Raw genomic sequence first — 20,986 nt, 5'->3', positions numbered from 1 at the left:
TAACTGTGGGGAGGAATCCATGCCAAAGAAGCTCATTAAAATTATGCCCAGAAGAGGCCATGTCCCAAGGGAGGGACTCTGTACGTGCAGAAGCTGCAACCGTGGAGATATTCATTAAGAACTGCGTCCTGTGTGAGGGACCCTGTATTGGCAGAAGCCACAGCTGCTGGGAAGAACCCATAACAGAGAAGTTCTTAAGGACTGTGTCCCGTGGGAGGGATCCCGTATTGGAGCAGGGGAATAATGCGAGGAGTCATCCTCCTCTGAGAAGAGAGAAGTGGAAGAGACCATCTGTGAGAGACTGACCACATCCCCCATTCCCTGCCCCCCCCCCCCCCCCCCCCCCCAGAGCCATTGAGGGAGGAGGAGGTAGAGATACCAGAAACAGTGAGTCGGGCCCGGGAAGAAAGGGGGGTGGGGGTGAAGGGTGGGCACTGAGTGAGAGACTGGCATGGTGCTTCTGTGCTAGCTGGGCCAAACCACAAAACTATCCCTTTAACTGATTAAAAAAGAGTGGATAGTTATCCTCTTTTCTAATATATCCTGCATCTGATTATGGATCTTTCTTATCTGACCTGTTAAAAGATGAGCCCTGGAGATGCAGTTAAGATTTGGGGCCTACAACTTCCTGAATTTCTCCTAAAATGGATATGAACTCATGAAAAGCTGGTAAATCCCCATACCATTCTTTTTGTACTCTACTTAAAAATGAATTATAAAAATAGCTTAATTTTGTACTTCTGTATGTACTGTATGGGACAGTAGCACATAAATAATTCAGATGTACAACAATAATGAATAATGAGATTCCTAATTTAATGCAAATTTTAATTACATTCTAAATGGCACTTGCTTTCTGTGTATTTCCTTCAATATACTTTCTTTTAAGTGGATGGCAATTCCTGCTCAAAACCAGTGTGAAGCAGCTGAGGGCAATCTCTGTGAGAGCAATCCAAGTCAGGCAGGGCCTGCCTGTGCAACACTAGCAACAAGTTTTGTTCTGTTTTAAACATACATCCTCAGCAATCTGTATGCATATTTATATTTTCACACACATTCATACTTCTAAGAAAACACAAGATAGTAAATTCATTCAAAAGAGGCTTGGAATTTGTTAAAACATTACCCTTATTCTCAAGATTGAATACCTGAGACAAGCCTCAGTGCAAAATGAGATCATGATTGCTGACACAGAGGACCAACCCTCCAGCATTAAGCAGCATTTTCTGATGGAAAGCTGGCCTACATGCAAAATCAAAATCTCCTGGTTAAGAGCATTTACAAATATGATTAGACTAAAAAAAAAAAAAAAAACCTCACCAAGAACAGCACGGACTCCACCATCTATCCAGGTTTCTCATAGTCTACAAAAATCCCTGCAAACTCAAAACTTGTTTTTCTAAAAATAAAAATTCATAGTACAGATCGTGTTCAAAAATTCAAATAAAATAGATACATTGAATTTTGTGAAAATTCAAGAACTTACTATTTTTAAGCTGCTTACTATTCTGGTAGAAAGAAAAAATAATCTAAAAGGTGCTCTCACATAACATATGAATTTTAGTTGACACTTGGAAAAGAACATGCAGCAGCAGCAACAGATACTATTCCTATCATGCAACAAGAATTTGTGTTTGCAAGCATAATTTTGCTACAGATGTCTATAGTCAAATATAGAACCTCTGCAGCCAAAATATGAAAAATATAAACAGAAATCAGCACAGTGATCTGTTAGGCATTTTGCTCCACCACACAAGCTATTTTACTGTCCTGTCAAATCTGAGAAACAACACACTGTAACTGCATTAAAGCTCACAAAACTGTAATTTCATGCTAAATATTAGCATACTATTTTCACTTGTCTACAATTAATATCTAAATACCTTACGTAATCTATTGCAGTCAGAAACGAGAAGGTTCCCTTGTATTGTCACTCACGCAGACACCCTGCCTGTTATCAACCACTGTACAACTTACCTAATATCCACAACCTCTCAAGGCTTTTAAAACCATCTACTTTATTCTGCTAAGCATAGGAAAAAATCCTCATTTCACACTAGAACAGAACATTTTCAATGCTTTGCCTCCATATTTATCTTGATTGTAGACTACTAAATCAGCTAACACAGCCAGGACTGGTCAGGTTTTTTTTAAAAAAAAATCATACTGGTTAAGATTCCAATGTGTTCCAATGTGTAAGCTCTAACAGCCTTTGTTCTTCCTTTTGCTATATTACTCCTCTCTCCCCATCTCCCTCTCTCTGAGTCCTTCAGCTTTCACTGTAAGATACAAATGCCATTTTTTAAGATGAGAGAAAAAAAAATCCTATCCATTATCCATTGCTTTGAGCTAAAAGTAGTCATTCTTCAGAAGCTGATGCACTGCCCATCTAGTTGCCTATTCTTATTTCATTACTGCACAATATTCTAATTCATGCCACTAATAATCCACTGGAACTCCATCAAATTTCTGAAATATATCTTTCTACCTGGCTGCTGCAAAATCCTCTCTGGGTTACAACAGTTTGAGAAACACAATGCATACTGTTTATTTTATATGTTTTTTTCTATGTAGGCTATGTCAAGTACATGTTTAACACTGAAGACCTTAATTCAGAAATAAGTATTGGGTTCCTCAGATATATAGCCAAACAAGTGACCTTTAAATAATTAGAAAGCAAATTCTGAATGTGCAATGCTGTAATACAACACAGAACAGTGCACTGCCATGTGGTCCACAATTTATGATTGTCACTCTGAGGCCTGTTCTGATTCACTATATTGTGAAAAAATGGAAATAACTGGATATAAGATATTTCAATGAAAATACTATATTTACCCAAAGTATCAGTAAACCTTTATAAATAATAGCTTTAATCCTATTAAAACTGGAGGGTGTTAACAGCATTTCTTTAGTAATACTTAAAGAATTTTTTCCTTACTAATGTGCCAAGTGTACAAACAGAAGCCAGATTCACTTTTCACAGACATGTATCTTCATACTATTGTTATATTCATACCCAAAACACCACCATCTCACCTTGTGAACCTTGACCTTTGAAAGATTATTTTAGCCAATACTCAGGTACTGCTACAGATGTGTTACCTCTGCAAATATGAAAGGATTAAAGGCAGCCACAATCAATAGGCCTATAAGGAAAAAATAAAAAGAAACCAAGTATGCCTTACAGCATCTTTTCAACACTTTTATGCACAATTCCACAGCAATATTGTTTCCTCTTGGCCTTACAGAAAGGCATGGCACCCCCCCCCCAACATCTCATAAAGAAGAAAACTACAAGACAACACCCTGTAAATAAAACAGCATGCAAAGCAGCATTCTTCAGTCACAAGCATAACTACAATTACAAATCATTCCATCAATTTTATTCAGTTTAGTTTTAAAATAGACTGCATAACCAGTGTCCCACCCTTGCAAAGCAAAAATATTTTAATAAGGGTCATAAATCTCAGCTCTTGCCCATTCCTTAAGTATAAAAAGGCACAAAAAGCCAAAGTAATCTCAGTTGCTGCAAATATGTACATTTATATATATAATTCTTTATGACTATATTAGCCACATACCAGTGCTGTGTGTCTAAATTGTGCATTCACATACAGTTTTGGGATGGTATCTTTCTGCAAGCTCCTCTGCTTTTGTTTGCCATGAAGGGAGGAAGCTATTCCACTGTAGTAGCTCAGGGACTGCATTGTGTTCAGGAGCTGATCTGCCTCAAACCAGTTCCAGCCAGTTCTGGTCACCCTACATAAAAAGCTATGGCAACCCTTGCTGAGTTGCCAATAAGTCCCTGAAAACTGCAGGGGCTCTTTTTCCTGTGGTGGTGGGGATAGCTGCAGCCCTGTCCCCCTGCTCCCCTCATGCCCTGCCCATACAGCTCCCTTGCTCTTCAGTGCCGCCCCACATGCTCCCTTCCTCTCCTCCCCCACTTACCTCCCACAACCTGGCTGAAAGCTGTGAGTGTGTGTATGCCTGTCTGTAGCTAACAAAGAAACCGCAATAAAAATCCTCATAGGATCTCTCTTGCAGCACCAAGCAGGCTCAGCCATAGCACTGGGAGATAGACTACTAACCAAGGGCTGCTCCCCCCTCTCTACTACCCACAGCACAAGGGGTGGCTGCTGATCAATGTCACATCAGCCCCCTCATGCCCACAACTGTGGGGCAGCTCAGCAAGGTCTTCTCCTGTCCACTCTCCCCACTCCTCGCTGCATCTGGGGCTTCTCGAATGGCATTGTTCTCTGCACAGCATTGCTACAAATATTACCCACACATGTGCCTCCCTCCCCTCAAGAAATCCATTTCTGCACCAGCGAATTCCTTTGCCCTCTCCTCACAGCACCAAGTTGGCTCTGAGCTGATCTATTCAACTATCCTTGAGGCACTAAAAAGAAGCTACAGAACCACGACAGATCAGCACTCCCCCTTCCCCCACCCACAGCTGTGAGGAAGGCCAAGACACAGCTCTGCACAGCCTGCTTAGCTCCTACCCTGCAAAGATGGCTGCTGATAGCAGCATTTGTTTGGTCCCACATCTCTCTCCAGGACGATTCCTAATCAAGGTCACAATTCCCTGTGGTGTCTGAGGAGAGCTCTGCACCCACTTTCACTCATGGCAGCTTTTCTCATAACTCCCCTATTTTTCTCTGCCATCCAGGGCCTTCCTCCTGCCTGCCTGACAGTCACCCCAAATCAAGACATTATTCACCATAGTCTTGTTTTGACTACTTACCCTTGCACTGATAAAACCAGTAACTACCTCCGTCTATGTGCCAAGCCTCATCCTCTCCGGGATCTGCCGTGAGATGGCTCTTCAGCAAGGCTTTCCTCCAAGCCAGCTACCATACTAGACTACACCACCAGCCCCTCTGCTCTCCGGGCTGCACCTGTAACTGTTAGCAGAGGTCTTGGGCACAACCCTTCACCACCACCTTCCTCCCCCCTTCCTCTGCAGAGAGAGCTAAGATTTAGCACTTTCACCACATCCCTCATCCCTACCCCATTGTGGGGAAAACAATCATGTTCTTCCGCTGCCTCACCCCTGTCTTCCCGGCACAGACAGCTAGCCGTCCCTCCCTCAGCCTAGTGGGCTGCTCCCGCCTCTGCGGGCCTGGCCCCGGGCACCTCGCTGAACAGATCGCGGACCCCTCCCCTCAGCGCGGCGCCCGCGCCCCTTCGCCGGGCCCACTTGCTCTCCGGCCCGGGTTCCGCCCTACCCGAATGGGCTCTACCGAGCCCGGCCCGGCGCCGAGCCCCGGGTCTCCACTACGCGCGGGGGACGCCTGGGGAGGGGAGGCCGCGGTCGAGTAGGAAGGGGGGAGGCGGAGGAACAGCAATCTCCGAGCGGTTGTCCCTCCCCGCCGAGCTGGCCCGAAGCCGCCGGTCCTGGCAGTCCCGGTGCTCGGGTGGCCGCGAGGTTCCAGCAGCCGCCTGCCTCGCAGCGCCCAGCTCCGAAGCGGCCCGCACCGCGCCAAGCAGGCCCGGCAGGTCCCTCCGCCGCAGCCTGCCCACGGCGCAGCAGGGCCTGCGCGCAGATGAGGCGGGAGCCGGGCCAGGAGAAAGGTGAGCCCCACCGCATGCAAACTCCGCACCCCCATGCAAACACACCTGCTGCGACCCCACGAGCCGGCCGCGGCTGCTCCGGCCGGCGGCCTCAGGCGGGTATGGCTAGGGTCCGCGCTGCCTCGGCCGCCCGCTGAGCGGCCTGGCTAAGAGATGGTTGAACATAATGGCTTGGAGGCTGAGGAGAAAGTGGGGGTGCCTCGGCTTGCACAGATGAGGGAGACGATCCCGTGTCATTCCGTTTAAAACGACTCCCTGGAGTGTGTTGGGGGTGGGGAGGGCTGCCTCTGCCTCCAAACGTTGCGCGGGCAGCCACTGGGGCAGGGGCCGGGCATGTTGCGGCTTCCTACAGCCCGGGGCATATGGCGTTCCCCGCTCTGCCTCCGGCGCCCGCCGAGCCCAGGCGGCCAGGGAATCCCGCCCCGAAGGACAACGGGCGGTACTGTCGGGCGCTCGGACAGGGCCGCTCCAGCGAGCCGGGCCTGATCCCTCCTCCGGGTCTTCACCGTCGCCCCGCCAGTAGGGACGAGGCAGGCCTGCTACGATGCCATCCCCGGCCTGGGGGAGACTTCCTCTGGAAGTTGTAGGGTCAGGACGCTGCGCATGCCGCTGGTGCAGGTGGGACTGTGTAGTGTTATAGAGGAACAAGGCCAGTCTTTGTGGCCTAGGCCACAGCGGGGCTATTGCAAATCTCCCGGGGAAGAAAAACTTATCTACACAAAGTTAGATAAGCAGAGACATCCTTTATTTAATGATGCACCGGGGACAAGGGATCATTCCCGAAGAAGGTCCAACAAAGCATTAACATTAACAGATACTTATACCCCATATTCTTTTGTTCTTTTTTACTATGCCCGCTTAGAATTGTTCATTAAATTTACCCACTATACCCGCTTAGAATTGTTCATTAAATTTACCCACTATGCCCGCTTAGAATTGTTCATTAAATTTACCCTTTACCTTGATTGGTTATTTGTTACTTTTACACGTTACATTGCTCTTATTGGTTGGTCCCTTACTACACAAGTTCTACATATTCATATATATTTCAAAATTACTTGGCCAACTAGCTGATTTCAGCTATTGATTATTTGGTGTTCTGAACCAGAATGGTACTAATTATCTGGTGCTCTGGACCAGAACGTTATGGGAGTTCAGGACAGTGAACCAAATGGTTAATATAACAAACTCTTTTCTTCCTCTGAAGCAATCACTTCCAACATTGTTCTTAGATGTCTTATGGCTTGCAGGTGCATGAATTTAAACAATCCCCCTCGTTATTACTCTTATTTTCATTGTGCCCGATTTCTCATGCATATTCTTCTCTTTGGGAGTGGCTTCACCAAGGAGGCCTAATTTTGCTTAGTTATACTAACTTACTTATGAATTTCACTTAAAAATAACTTGAATCACTTGATTTTTTTTACCTTTTATAACATTTCCTCCCTTTGAAAGTATTGATAATCATTACTCAGTACTTTTACCTATTTACAGTGGAACATCATTATATTCTGAATTGTCATGTGATGGTGGATTCTCAGTTTATTTTGATTTCTCATTACTGCTTGATTAATCATTTGATTAAATTTTGTTCTGTGGGTTAATTGCCATTTTAGACAGGCGTAAGCCAAGCCAATTATTAGAAATACCTATACCAAAATAAGCAATGTTTCAATTAATGTTGCATTTACTCACCAACCATTTGGATCATGGGTTTGAATTTGAGTATCATTAGTTACCCACACTAGGCCTTTATCTATGTCTCCACCATCACAGACTGTAAAAATATCAGAAAAACAAAATACAGACAGTTAATCATGTTTCAGAATAAATTTTAAAGTTTTGGGGTTTCCCTCTGCTTTTCAGCTTGGGGATGGTGCTTTCTTCACTCTGGTGTAGTAGATCTAGGTATCTGATTCAGCGATCTTGATTGCAGTGAATGTGGTCATTAACACTTGATAAGGTCTCTTCCACTTTTCTTGTAAGGGCTCTGTTGTCCACATCTTTACATAGATGTAATTTTCACATTGGAAGTTATGCATGGGATTTTCCAAGGTCAGAGGTCGGTTTCACATCACTACATTCCAGAGTTTGGCTCATGTTTTCTGAGAAAAAGCAAATAGTTATACACGTCTTGTTTTCCTGTTACGTGCATGTTTGGATTGGGTTATGGTGATTTGTATGTTTTCCCATACATTAATTCATATGGACTAACTAACATTCTGCTTCTTGGCTGTACTCTAACACACAGTAATGCCAGTGGGAGTGCCCGAGGCCACTTCAAATTGTCTTCCTGAGAAATCTTACTTATTTGCTGTTTCAAAGTTTGATTCATTTTTTCTACTTTCTTGCTGGACTGTGGCCTCCAAGAGGCATATGAATCCCAGGTTATTCCTAGGGCTTTGCTCGTGTCCTGTACCACAGCTGCTATAAAATATGGGCCTCTATCTGATGATATTGTGAGGAGCACTCTGAATGTCAGAATTATTTCTTCTAACAGTCACTTAACTGTTTCTTTAGCTTGATTGGTGTGACAGGAAAAGGCTTCTGGCCATCTGATAAAGGTATCAACCCCTACCAGAATGTATCAATATTTTCCACATCTATGTAGTTCTGTAAAATTAATTTGACAATATTTACCAGGTTCTATTCCAGTACTTAGTTTACCTATTTGAACTTTTTGGGGTTTTTTACACAACTGAATTGTTCTTCAAACATATTTTATACTTAGCAGTAACTGATTTAGTTATTTTTAACATTTTTACTGATACTATGTGTCTTTTCAGAAATGTCACAAGGGGTTCTACAGTCTAACGGCATCCCTGATGTTTTATTTATAATATTTTTCTCATAATTAATGGAGGCATGACAAACTGACCTTCAAGGTTGTGCCCTACTTATCAGAATTTCCTTTGCATTCAATAAATGAGACAAATTATTCTTTTCTGCTATTTTATATTTTCTGTTTGAAACAGTGAATAAGGAGGTCAACAGGTCCATCGATTAGTAAGGGAAGAAGAGAAGGAAGATGAAAGGTTAGAAGAAGCAGCTGGTCCTTCAGTAACGAAGTCGGAAGAAGGAATGAGAGAAATTGAAAAGTAAATGGAAACTACTAGGTTGCTGACCTCATCAGAACTTCGAGATATGCAGATAGATTACAGCCACCAGGTGAGTGGTTTCATAGAATCATAGAATGGTAGGGTTGGAAGGGACCTTTAGAGATCATCTAGTTCAACCCCCTTGCAGAAGCAGGTCAACCTAGATCAGGTCGCATAGGAACATGTCCAGGTGGGTCTTGAAGACCTTCAAGGAAGGAGACTCCATAACCCCTCTGGGCAGCCTGTTCCACTGCTCCGTCACCCTCACAGTGAAATAGTTTTTTCTTATATTTAAATGGAACTTTTTGTGTTCCAGCTTCATCCCATTACCCCTTGTCCTGTTGCTAGATACAATAGAAAAAAGGGATGTCCCAACCTCCTGACACCCACCCTTTAGATATTTGTAAATGTGAATAAGATCACCCCTCAATCTACTCTTCTCTAAACAGCCCCAGTTTCCGCAGCATTTCCTCATATGAAAGATGTCCCATTCCCCTGATCATCTTGGTGGCCCTGCGCTGGACTCTCTCAAGAAGTTCTCTGTCCCTCTTGAGCTGAGGGAGCCCAGAACTGGACACAGTACTCCAGTTTGGTGTCATCAGGGAACTTGCTGAGGGTACACTCTGTCCTCTAATCCTGGTCGTTGATGAAGATGTTGAACAAGACTGGCCCCAGAACCGATCCCTGTGGAACTCCACTGGCCACAGGCCTTCAACTCAATTCTGTGCCATTGATCACTACCCTCTGGGCTCTGTCATTCAGCCAGCTCTCGATCCACCTCACCATCCACTCATCCAAGCCACACTGCTTGAGCTTTCTGATGAGGATGTTATGGGAGACAGTGTCAAAAGCCTTGCTGAAGTCAAGGTGGATGACATCCATTGCTCTCCCCTCATCTAGCCAGCCGGTTATGCACTCATAGAAGGCTATCAGGTTGGTGACACGGGATTTCCCCTTGGTGAATCCATGTTGACTCTCCCTGATAACCCATCTTTTCTTCATATGTTTAGTGACAACATTCAGGATGAGTTGTTCCATCACCTTTCCAGGGATGGAGGTGAGGCTGACTGGCCTGTAGTTTCCTGGGTCATCCTTCCTGCCCTTTTTGAAGACTGGAGTGACATTGACCTTTCTCCAGACCTCAGGCACTTCACCTATCCTCCATGATTGTTCAAAAAGGATGGAGAGGGGCTTAGCAATCAGCCTCATATTATCATGATATCATACCTCACCAAAAAAAGTCTAACATGAATTATTAGGTCCTTCCTGGAGATGGTTTGATTTTTTTAGCTCTCACCTCTTGTGACAAGGTGCATTTGGTGATAGGCTTTTGCTTGCTGTGAAGTTACCTGGCATTAATGCCATTGTTATAAATTTAAATATGGAACCTCCTTTCTGCCATAGGACAGTTTTACAAGTGCAGCATGATTTCTAGAATTTAAAGTTTCGCTCATGAATCACTTTATCATATTAATGGCTTTAGATATATACCACCCATCTCAAGTTTATGCTTTAAGCTTGATTTTTTATAGACTACATAGACAATAACTGCATGTTCTGGTTGAAATAATAATGTTTTATTAACACCTCTTTCAAACCTGTTGGTAAGGCAGCAAAATCACAAAGGCTGGCTGGTTGGACAACCATTCCTTAAGGGAGGTTGCCCCACCATAAGCTGTGGCCACAAGCACTGACCAGGCAAGCTCATACCCTTGCTGCTCGCACCCCAGCACACAGGATGTCACAAGGGACAAATTCTAACTTGTTCCAGTTAACTGAAACAACAGCAAGCTGCTCCATTGCCAACTGTGGCAATTCATGAGTCTGACAAGTTTATAGAATTTTAATAAATTATTTTTATGATTTATATAAAAAATAAATGGACTTGTGTTTGGTAGTGTTAACCGCCATGAAATTCAGCTTGCACAAGCCTAGGGCTCATCCTGCAAGTGACTTGTAGAATTATATATTATATATAAATATATATAGTTTATATATTACATATATTTATAATACCCCATTTTTTTCCAATTAACTAGTAAGCTGACTTGATAAAAAAGTGAAAACTACAGTCTGTTTTCTTACATTGGATTTCTGTAGTCAGCTTGCATAGCAATATAAAGAAGATGTCAGCTGCTGCTACTACTTTTGTATTAATATCTGAAATGTTAATTGATTTCACAGTTTATATATGGCATAAAAGTCCTTGTGCATGCTGCCTTTCAGACAGATTTACTTGCTTGCATTCCAGACAGGTGTCCTTGGCATCTCCATAGCAGAAAAAGTCTGTCAGATAATTATGTGACTCTCAAAAAATGAAGAGAATTTTAAGTGTCATTTACAAGTGGTGCCAGGCAGCTAGCTCTTCCGCTATGGCTTTTTAGTTCAAATAAGCAATTATGATACAAGTGTCCCTATGGTGTCACTCCTGCTTTGTAAGACTTTGGTAGGTATTTTTAGCATGCTGGCATCTTAGATCTGAGATTTAGTCATATCAAGAGTGTTGTGAATGCAGGTAAACCCGTTTCAGTTTTCTGTTGGGGAGGCAACAGGTGGTTTGAGGTTACTGCAGCATTTCCAGAGAGGTGGTGTAGAAGTTTGACCCTGGCTGGATGCCAGGTGCCTACCACACCATTCTATCCCCCACCTCCTCAGCAAGCCAGGGGAGGGGAGAAAATAAGATGGGAGTCTCGTGGGTTGAGATAAAAACAGTTTAATAAAGAAACAGCAAAGCTGCGTATGTGGGAAGCGAAGCAAAAGCAGATAAAGTCGTTAATCTCTACTTCCCATCAGCAGCAATGTCTGGCCACCTACCGAGGAGGGCTTCAGTACACATAGCGGTTGCTTTGGGAAGGCCAGAAATGAATCTCGCCTCCCCTTCCTGCTCCTCTCCCCCAGTTTATATTACTGAGCTGACATCATATGGTATGGAATATCTCCTTGGTCAGCCGTTCTGGCCGTGGTCCCTCCCAAGATTGTGCTCACCCACAGCTATTGGTGAAGGTGGGGGAAGGAATGCTGGAGGGACAGCCCTGATGCTGTGTGAGCAGTAGTCATAATATTGATACCAACAGTAAGCACAGCACTGCAAGAACTGCTGTGGAAAATCACTACCATCCCAGACCCACTACAGTCTCCACCCCTTATTCCATACTATTTATGTCATGCTCAGACAAACCATCTTAACAACCCATATACATTCTTATACACTCTCATTAACAAGTATCCCCACTCTTCAACAGACAAACACCATTCTTGTATTCCCTCTTGCATCGAACAAACAAACAACATTCTTATATCTTTCATCCTCTGCAGATGTTCGCTGGAGCAGGACATAACTTATGCCTCATCCATCAAGATGGATATCCAGGCCAGGGGAAACAGTGTGTTCAGTGTTGGACACCAGCACCGACTTGGTTTGTCCACTTGTCCGGTTTCTTGCGAAGTTCATACCTCATCGCCTACAACAGGCAACTCACATAACAGGTTATTTTCCCCCCAAAGTTAAGTCTCCTGGAGGTACACATCGAGTTTCCCCATCCTTTCTCATCACCCACCAAGTATATCCAGGCCCTTGAGCAAAGACAATCCCACAAATGAGTTTGCCCTTTCCCATGGGAGGTGCAACCCATACTGCCTTCCCCAGCCATTTCCCTGGATGCACTACAGGGACCTTATCTCGTCCCACAGTATGTAGGGGTTTTGTTTGGGCAGGACCAGGATGGTTAGTTGAACCTCTGCTGTTAACCAGCCAAGTGGCTTCTGCTAAATTTTTATCCCACTGCTTCCGTGCCCCATTGCTCTCAACATGGTCTTTAGTAATCCGTTATATCTTTCAATCTTTCCAGAGGCTTGTGGGTGATAGGTGATGTGGTATATCCACTCAATGCCATGTTTCTTTGCCCAGGAGTTTATGAGATTATTTTGAAAATTAGTTCCATTATCTGATTCAATTCTTTCTGGACTACCGTTTTGCCATAAAACTTGCCTTTCAAAGCCCAAGACAGAATTTCGAGCAGTGGCATGGTTTACAGGGTATGTTTCCAACCAACCGGTAGTTGCTTCCACCATGGTGAGTATATAACGCTTGCCTTGATGTGTTCGTGGTAGCGGTCCAACATAGTCAATTTGCCAGGCCTCACCATATTGAAAACCCAGCCATCTGCCTCTGTTCCAGGGAGACTTGATTCGTGTGGCTCACTTGATTGCAGCACACGTTTCACATTCGTGGGTGACCTGTGTAATGGCTTCCATGGTCAAGTCCACCCCTCGATCACGAGCCCATCTATATGATGCATCTCTTCCCAGATGTCCTGATGTTTCATGGGCCCATCAATCTATAAATAACTCACCTTTAGGCTCCCAGTCTAGGTCTACCTGAGCTACTTCAATTTTGACAGCTTTATCTACCTATTGTTTTTTCCATTGTTCTTCAGTGGCACGGCTTTTGAACACGTGAGCATATACATGACGTACTTTCAGAGTCATGTTTTCCACCTGAGCAGCAATGTCTTGCCATAATGCAGCAGCCCAGATGGGTTTACCCTTGCGCTGCCAGTTGGTCTTCTTCCATTGCTGTAGCCATCCCCATAGGACATTAGCCACCATCCAGGAGTCAGTGTAAAGTTAGAATTCTGGCTACTTCTCATGTTCTACAACCTTTAGAGCTAGTTGGATGGCTTTCACTTCAGCAAACTGACTTGACTCACCTTCTCCTTCAGTGGCCTCAACAACTCAACGTGTGGGACTCCACACAGCAGCTTTCCACTTACGATGATTTCCTACCACACAGCAGGATCCATCAGTAAACAAAGCATAATGCCTCTCATCTTCTGATAGTTCATTACATGGTGGTGCCTCTTGGGCACGAGCTACTTCCTCAGGCAATGCTCCAAAATCTCTGCCTTCTGGCCAGTCCATGATTTCTTCCAGGATTCCTGGGCAATTAGATTTCCCTTTGAATATCCAGTGTAACACAGGCAGACGTGGTGCCAAGAGGAGGTAAGCTTCTGTGCCAATTACTTCTGAAGCAGCTCGAAGTCCCTCATATGCTGCTAGTATTTCTTTTTCAGTTGGGGTGTAGTGGGCTTCCGATCCTCGATATCCTCGGCTCCATAACCCTAATGGTCGACCTCGGGCTTCTCCACATGTTTTCTGCCAGAGGCTCCAGGTGAGACCATGCTCTCCAGCGGCAGTGTAGAGGATATTTTGCACATCTGGTCCTGTACGGATGGGCCCAAGGGCGACTGCACGAGCTATTTCCTGTTTAATTTGTTGAAAAGCTTGTTGTTTCTCAAGGCCCCACTCAAAACAGTTCTTCTTTCTGGTTACTCTAAAAAGAGGGCTCACAAGCTGACTATAACCTGGGATATGCATCCTCCAGAATCCCACGAGGCCCAGGAAAGCTTGTGTTTCTTTCTTATTAGTTGGTTGAGACATAGTCGCTATTTTGTTCACAACATCCATAGGCACATGCTGACGCCCATCTTGCCATTTTATGCCCAAAAACTGTATCTCTTGTGCAGGTCCCTTTACTTTGTTTCTTTTTACAGCAAAACCAGCTTTTAGGAGAATCTGTATTATTCTTTTCCCTTTCTCAAACACTTCTTCTGCCTTGTTGCCCCATATAAATATGTCATCAATGTACTGTAAATGTTTAGGGGCATCACTCATTTCCAGCACAGCACAGAGTTAATGTTAGTAGCATCGTGTTCCCAAACATTAGAAAGTGTAAGATAAGCTACATAACAGCAAGGCTCCGTGACCAGCACAGGAACTGTGCACTCATTGGCTTACTGTAATTGCAATGCAGTTAATGTAAAACTGTTATTATCTCACCCCACGTTGGGCGCCAAAAGGGCTGTGGTAGTTTGAGACTGGCTGGATGCCAGGTGCCCACCACACCGCTTTATCCCCCACCTCCTCAGCAAGCCAGGGAAGGGGAGAAAATAAGATGGGAGTCTCGTGGGTTGAGATAAAAGCAATTTAATAAAGAAACTGCAAAGCCGCGCACACGGGAAGCAAAGCAAAAGCAGATAAAGCTGTTACTCTCTACTTCCCATCAGCAGCGATGTCTGGCCACCTCCCGAGAAGCAGTGCTTCAGTACGCGTAGCGGTTGCTTTTGGAAGGCCAGAAATGAATCTCGCCTCTCCTTCCTGCTCCTCTTCCCCAGTTTATATTACTGAGCTGACGTCATATGGTATGGAATATCTCCTTGGTCAGCCTGGGTCAGCTGTCCTGGCCATAGTCCCTCCCAAGATCATGCCCACCCACAGCTATTGGTAAAGGTGGGGGAAGGAATGCTGGAGGGACAGCCCTGATGCTGTGTGAGCAGTAGTCATAATATTGATATCAACAATAAGCACAGCGCTGCAGGAGCTGCTGTGGAAAATCACTACCATCCCAGACCCACTACAGCTTAACAGGGGACAAATGGGAAAAACACCCCACTGTGACTGGTCCAGAGGCCCCTTGTATTCTTGGCATAGATTACCTCAGGAGAGGGTACTTCAAAGACCCCAAGGGATATCGATGGGCTTTTGGTATAGCCACTGTAGATACAGAGAAAATCAAACAACTCTCCAGTTTACCTGGCCTCTCAGAATACCCTTTTTTTGTGGGATTGCTGCAAGTTCAAGAGCAATAGGTACCAATTGCTATCAGGACGGTGCACAGGAGGCAATATTTCACGAACCGAGACTCCCTGGCACCCATCCGTGAGTTGATTCATCAACTGGAGGCTCAAGGAGTAATTAGCAAAACTCATTCCCCATTTAATAGTCCCATATGGCCTGTGAAAAAATCTGATAGAGGGTGGAGGCTTGCCGCGATTGAGAGACGGAGACGCAACTTGATGCAAGCAAAGTGTCCGCTTTATTGAATACAAGCAACATTTTTATATCTTCTTAAAGTCAACGCGTTACATGCTGATTGAACCATTCACTTAATTAGCTCATACATATTGCAAAAGCTAAGCTCCTAATAGGCTGACAAAAAGGCACACGATTCTTCCAAAGGGCTATTGTTTCACAAGATTAGATAAGTTTCAAGGTTTACTTAGCAGTCTCATAGCAGTCTGTTACTAAGCACCATGTCCCTATCTCTAACCACAAGTTTTCTGTCTTTCCGCCAAATTCCTGTTCTTTTGCACGTACTTCTACATACTGTGCTTTTCACTGCCCTCAGCATTTTTCCATGCTAGCACAACAAGGCCTAAAGATCAAAGCTAACTAATATTCTATAGTCTTAGCTAAATCATATTTCTACATGGACCACATTTCCCCCTTTTTGTTTTTATGCTTTCCACGGTTTGCGTCCAACTAACTCGAGAACGTCTCGCTTCACTAGCTCTTCAGTACTGGGAATTTTTCAACAGGTCCGATTGTTGCACAACAAGAATCTTATTAATAGAAGCTGATATAGATTTTTGCAAGCACTGCAAAATACATGGAACAATCACTAATAATACACAAACTACTAAAAAGATCAAAACTCCTTACTTAAGTAAGTCTTTCAGCCAACCCGTAATTCCCCAGAAAGCTAACCATCCATCAAATCCATCCATTCCCTCTTGTACATTGTGAATTCTGTCTCGCAATTCTGCAATTTGCTTATGAATACTCACAGAATGATCAGACAGATTCATACAACACATTCCTTCAAATTCCTGGCATCCATGTCTACAGCTAAAAATCCAAAAGTTACACAATCCACAATGGGGACACTAGAGTTCCCGCTTATTGGTTTCTGGGATTGATGTCATTCAGGAGCAGTATTCTCATCTTCGTTCACCAATTCCAAGGTGTCGTCAGCTGACAGCTGCTGCAATGTCTCTCTAAAGGGTCTCACACTCTTTGCTGGAATCCAGCGAGGACCTCTTTCTGTGGAGACACAAGCATAACCTCTACCCCACATAATAAGGGGATAGGGTCCCATTATCTTACCTGATTCTGGATCTCGAACCAAAACTGGCGGTTTCACCCTGGGCTCAAAGAGATCGTTTGTGCTAAAATGTCGAACTACCGGGGGATTGTTATCTAACAAAGAACAATTCAAAAAATTAAAAACATACAAGGCTTTCTGTAATCTCTCTCCTGGTGTGTCAGTTCCTACTCCCTCTTTTTGTTTTTGTAATAGCCGCTTGAGGGTTTGATGAGAACGCTCTATCAGAGCTTGACCCGTGGGGGAGTGAGGAATGCCAGTGGTATACGAAACTCCCCAGGATACAAAGAAATCAGTTAAAGATTTAGAGATATATGCAGGGCCATTGTCTGTTTTTATCTGGGAGGGCACTCCCAGGGTGGCAAAAGCACACATTAGATGTTTGCGAACATCTCGTGCCTTTTCTCCGGCATGGCAAGAAGCAAACAGCATTCCAGAAAATGTATCAATAGAACAGTGAATATACTTCAAACGCCCAAATTCGGCAAAATGGGTAACATCTGTTTGCCATAATTGAAGGCTTTGCAAACCCCTGGGATTAACCCCTCCTGCTATAGAAGGAAAAGAATGTCTTTGACAGTCGGGACAAGTGGCAATAATACTATTAGCCTGCTGAGGCGTAAGGTTAAACTGTCGTTTTAGGCCTCCGGCATTTTGGTGAAAAAAAGAATGGCTAAGTCGAGCTTGTGCTAAACGGTCAGGTAACACCTGTACGGGTAACGTAAGCACATCAGCCTGTCGGTTTCCTTCTGCAATAAACCCAGGTAAGGAGGTATGGGACCTAACATGCATAATAAAATAGGGATGACGGCGAGAGTTTAAAAGAAAGATAAGTTCTTGTAACAGAGTGAATAAGGCGACATGAGAGACATCACGGAGTACCGAGGCCTCTGCTCGTTGAACAATTCCTGCAACATAAGCAGAGTCAGTAATTACATTGAGAGGAATAGACCATTTCCGAAAGGCACGAACCACAGCCGACAATTCTGTTATTTGAGGAGAACCCTGTACAGTTTCTACATCAGAGTCCCAACGTCCAGACTTATCATCCCACCAAAGAATGACAGACTTGTGGGTTTTTCCCGATCCATCTGTAAAAACAGTAAAGGCCTGTAGAGGCTGATCACTTCTTTTTGGCATCGGCAATAGGTGAAAATCAGCGTGTAACAGTTTATGAGAAGGTGGATGCGAGGTAAGTTGACCTGCATAGTTGACTAAAGCTGTCCCCAAAGCATCCGATTTTTGCAATAACCATTGCAAATAAACTGTTGTTACTGGTAAGCAAATAAGGGTAAAATCTGACCCTGCCAAAGTTAACAGTCTCTGTCGAGCCTTGATGACAAGGGATGCAAACATTTCATGCTGTGTCAAAATAGTTTTTGTAGCTTGGTTGGGTAGAAAAATCCACTCAATAATTAACAAAGGGTCCGGTTTCTGGTTGTCCCACTGAAAGATCAACGCATGAGGTTGCCGTACAGGGTTTAAGATGATGAGTTGAAAAGGCAACTCAGGTGCATACCGCTGTGCTTGTCTGCTGGTAATTGCTGTGGCAACCTTTTGTAACGCATTCATAGCCGCATTGTCAAGGCTCCGTGGGGCGCATAGGTCTGTATCCCCTTTAAGCATTTGAAATAATGGACTTAGATCTGTATTTGTAATACCAAGTAAAGGCCGTACCCAGTTAATTGTTCCCAACAGCTTTTGTATGTCATGTAAATTTCTTACATTAGCATGAATCTGTAAAGGTTGTGGAACAATAGTCTGAGCTCTAATACGCCATCCTAGATATTTCCAAGGTGGTAATTTTTGTACTTTCTCTGGTGCGATACAGAGGTCTGCTGATTTTACAGCAGCCATGACAAGGGCTACGGCCTCCTCCATGACTTCTTGGCGCTGAGCTGCCACTAGAATGTCATCCATGTAATGATATATCAGTACTTTAGGTACTGCAACCCTAACAGGGCTAAGCATTCTCGCTACAAACCATTGACATATTGTGGGGCTATTTTTCATTCCTTGTGGCAGCACAACCCAGTGGTATCTCTGCAAAGGAGCTTGCATATTGATGCTAGGGACTGAAAAGGCAAACTTAGGGGCATCGTCTGGATGCAGTGGGATATTAAAAAAACAATCTTTAAGATCAATAACAGTTAAATGCCAATCACGAGGAATCATGGTTGGTGATGGTAGCCCGGGTTGTAGGGCTCCCATGTTCTCCATAGCATCATTAATTTTTCTCAAGTCATGGAGCAAGCGCCACTTGCCAGTCTGTTTTCGGATAACAAAAATTGGTGAATTCCAGGGACTTGTAGAGGGAACAATATGCCCCTCAGAGAGCTGTTCTGCAACCAACTCTTGGAGGGCGTGAAGCTTTTCTATAGGTAGGGGCCATTGATTGACCCAAACAGGAGAATCGGTCTTCCAAGTTAATTTTAGGGTTTCACGCCCTGCAATGGCCCCACCTAAAAAGGCTTTTGGGTAGTTTGAATAAACATTCCCCATTGAGATAACACGTCGCGTCCCCATAAAACCATAGGGACAGGTAAAACAAATGGTTTAACAGAAGCTGTTTGACCATTCGAATCCTGAATCTGAATCAAATCAGAGCTTTGTCGGCTAGTTCCATAGCCCCCTATCCCAGCCAGCGCCTGAGAAACATTTGCCAGTGGCCATTGTGGGGGCCACTTAGCTTGGGAAATAACTGTAACATCTGCCCCTGTATCAATGATTCCACTTAAAACCACTCGGTGATCCCCGCGAACTAAAGTACAGCGGCACATGGGGCGCTTCTGGGTGATAGATTGAACCCATAAAATCTCAGGCACTCCTGTAGAGCCAAAAGCTCCCTGTCTTTGTTTCGGCTGGCCATCAGACTGGAGGCTAGTTGCTTTAGGGATTAAAATCAATTGTGCTATTTTACTATCTTTTGGTATGGTACAAGGTGGAAACGGAGTCCAAGCCATGATTTTAATTTCCAATTCACTATCAGAATCAATTACTCCTGGCAATACAAAAAGACCCGACAGGGTAGCAGATGACCTCCCTATTAATAATGCTTGGGTCTGTAGTGGTAAAGGGCCAGTAACTTCAGTAGATAACAGGTGAACAGAGGAATCAAGTAAAGTTACTGTGTGGGAGGTTGCCAGGTCCAAGCCGGCGCTCCCTGTGGTTGCTGGGCAGAGGTCAGAAACCCTCCGGTTTCCTGCCCCCCCCCCCGCGTACGGAGGGGCACCGGGGCTGGTCGCGGAATTTGTGTCTGCACGCGCCGCGGATTCGCGTTCAGCTGCCGGTTTCCCGGTATAGGACGCCCATTCACATCAAATTTGGATTTGCATTGGTTCGCAAAATGCCGTCCCTTCTGACATTTAGGGCAAACGCTAGGTGCTGGGGGTCTCTTTCCAAGTCCAATGTTACGACAATCTCTTTTGATATGCCCTGGTTTCCCACAACCAAAGCATTTCTGCCTTTCATTACCTCCCACGGGCCCCTGCATGGCTGCAAAAGCGGCGGCCATTGCTTCATATTTATGATCCACCGTGCCAATCCTGTTACAAGCCTCAATCATCTCAACTATCGTAGGGTTTTGATTCGGGAGCGATTTTAAAAGTTTTTTGCAATCAGCGTTAGCGTTTTCTACCGCTAATTTCAGCAATAGGATCTCCCGAGCTTCGGCATTATCTATTTGCCGATCTAGAGCCTGTTTCAGCCTATCTATAAATTGCATATACGATTCTCGAGGCTCTTGGGTGATATTAGTAAACGCCTTTTGAGGCTTTTGGAAATCCGGAACTTTCATTAAGGCTCTTCTCGCTTCCTCCCGGACCGCTTCTAAAGCGTCTCGGGGGATGTCTCTAGCCTGAGCGGCTGGGTCTGCGTGTTGCCCTGTCCCAGTAAGATGTTCCATAGTTAAAGCTGCTAAAGCGGCATTAGCGTGCCCCGCATACCCCAATAAAATTGTTTGTAGCCTTGACCTCCATTGAGATTCCCACATTGTATACTGAGTCGGGGTTAACAACAATCGCACAAGAGATTTTAAATCATGCGGCGTCATGACATATGTATCGAATACAGAAGACAAAAGACTCACAAAATAAGGAGAGGACAGTCCGTGCTCAGTAACCGTACGACGCAATTCCTTAATCACTGAGAAAGATAGCGATTCCCATTGAGCCGCCCCCCCCCTTCCTTCAGCGCTTGGCGCTTAATCTCTCCCCAAACATCATGGGGGCCAGGAGGGAAAAGATCAGGCTCTTTTTCAGGGTCAATGGGTCCCGGATCAAAAGGATCATCCTCTGGTGGGTAACCTGCAGCACAGGCTAACGGGGGGGGTGACGAAACAGCGGGAAGTGGTGGTGCTGAAGGCTGC

At 44.6% G+C, this 20,986-nt stretch overlaps 1 protein-coding gene and 1 long non-coding RNA gene across 4 annotated transcripts in view; one reads left to right on the top strand and one right to left on the bottom strand.

Moving 5' to 3' along the window:
- LOC104562056 (zinc finger protein 532) overlaps positions 1 to 5,865 on the bottom strand; it is a 59,467-nt gene extending 53,602 nt beyond the window's left edge. The window contains exons 1-2 of one of the 3 annotated variants that reach the window (XM_062017001.1): positions 5,626 to 5,865; positions 3,040 to 3,149 (exon numbers count right to left, since the gene is read on the bottom strand). The gene's annotated coding sequence lies outside the window, so the exon portion shown is untranslated. Of the gene's footprint in view, positions 1 to 3,039; positions 3,150 to 4,750; positions 4,872 to 5,625 lie in introns of those variants that run through there. The other 2 variants (XM_062017000.1, XM_062016999.1) reach the window with 2 other exon arrangements.
- LOC133628613 (uncharacterized) lies at positions 5,144 to 12,722 on the top strand. Its single transcript, XR_009820764.1, has 3 exons — positions 5,144 to 5,580; positions 8,556 to 8,748; positions 11,994 to 12,722. It is a non-coding gene; the product is annotated as an uncharacterized LOC133628613 (long non-coding RNA).
- The last annotated feature ends 8,264 nt before the right edge of the window (positions 12,723 to 20,986 follow it).

This window comes from Colius striatus, chromosome W (genome assembly GCF_028858725.1).
Source record: "Colius striatus isolate bColStr4 chromosome W, bColStr4.1.hap1, whole genome shotgun sequence".
NCBI classification, from domain to species: Eukaryota; Metazoa; Chordata; class Aves; order Coliiformes; family Coliidae; genus Colius; species Colius striatus.
Note: the sequence above shows the minus strand (reverse complement) of the source record. Positions and strands in the feature narration are given on the sequence as shown.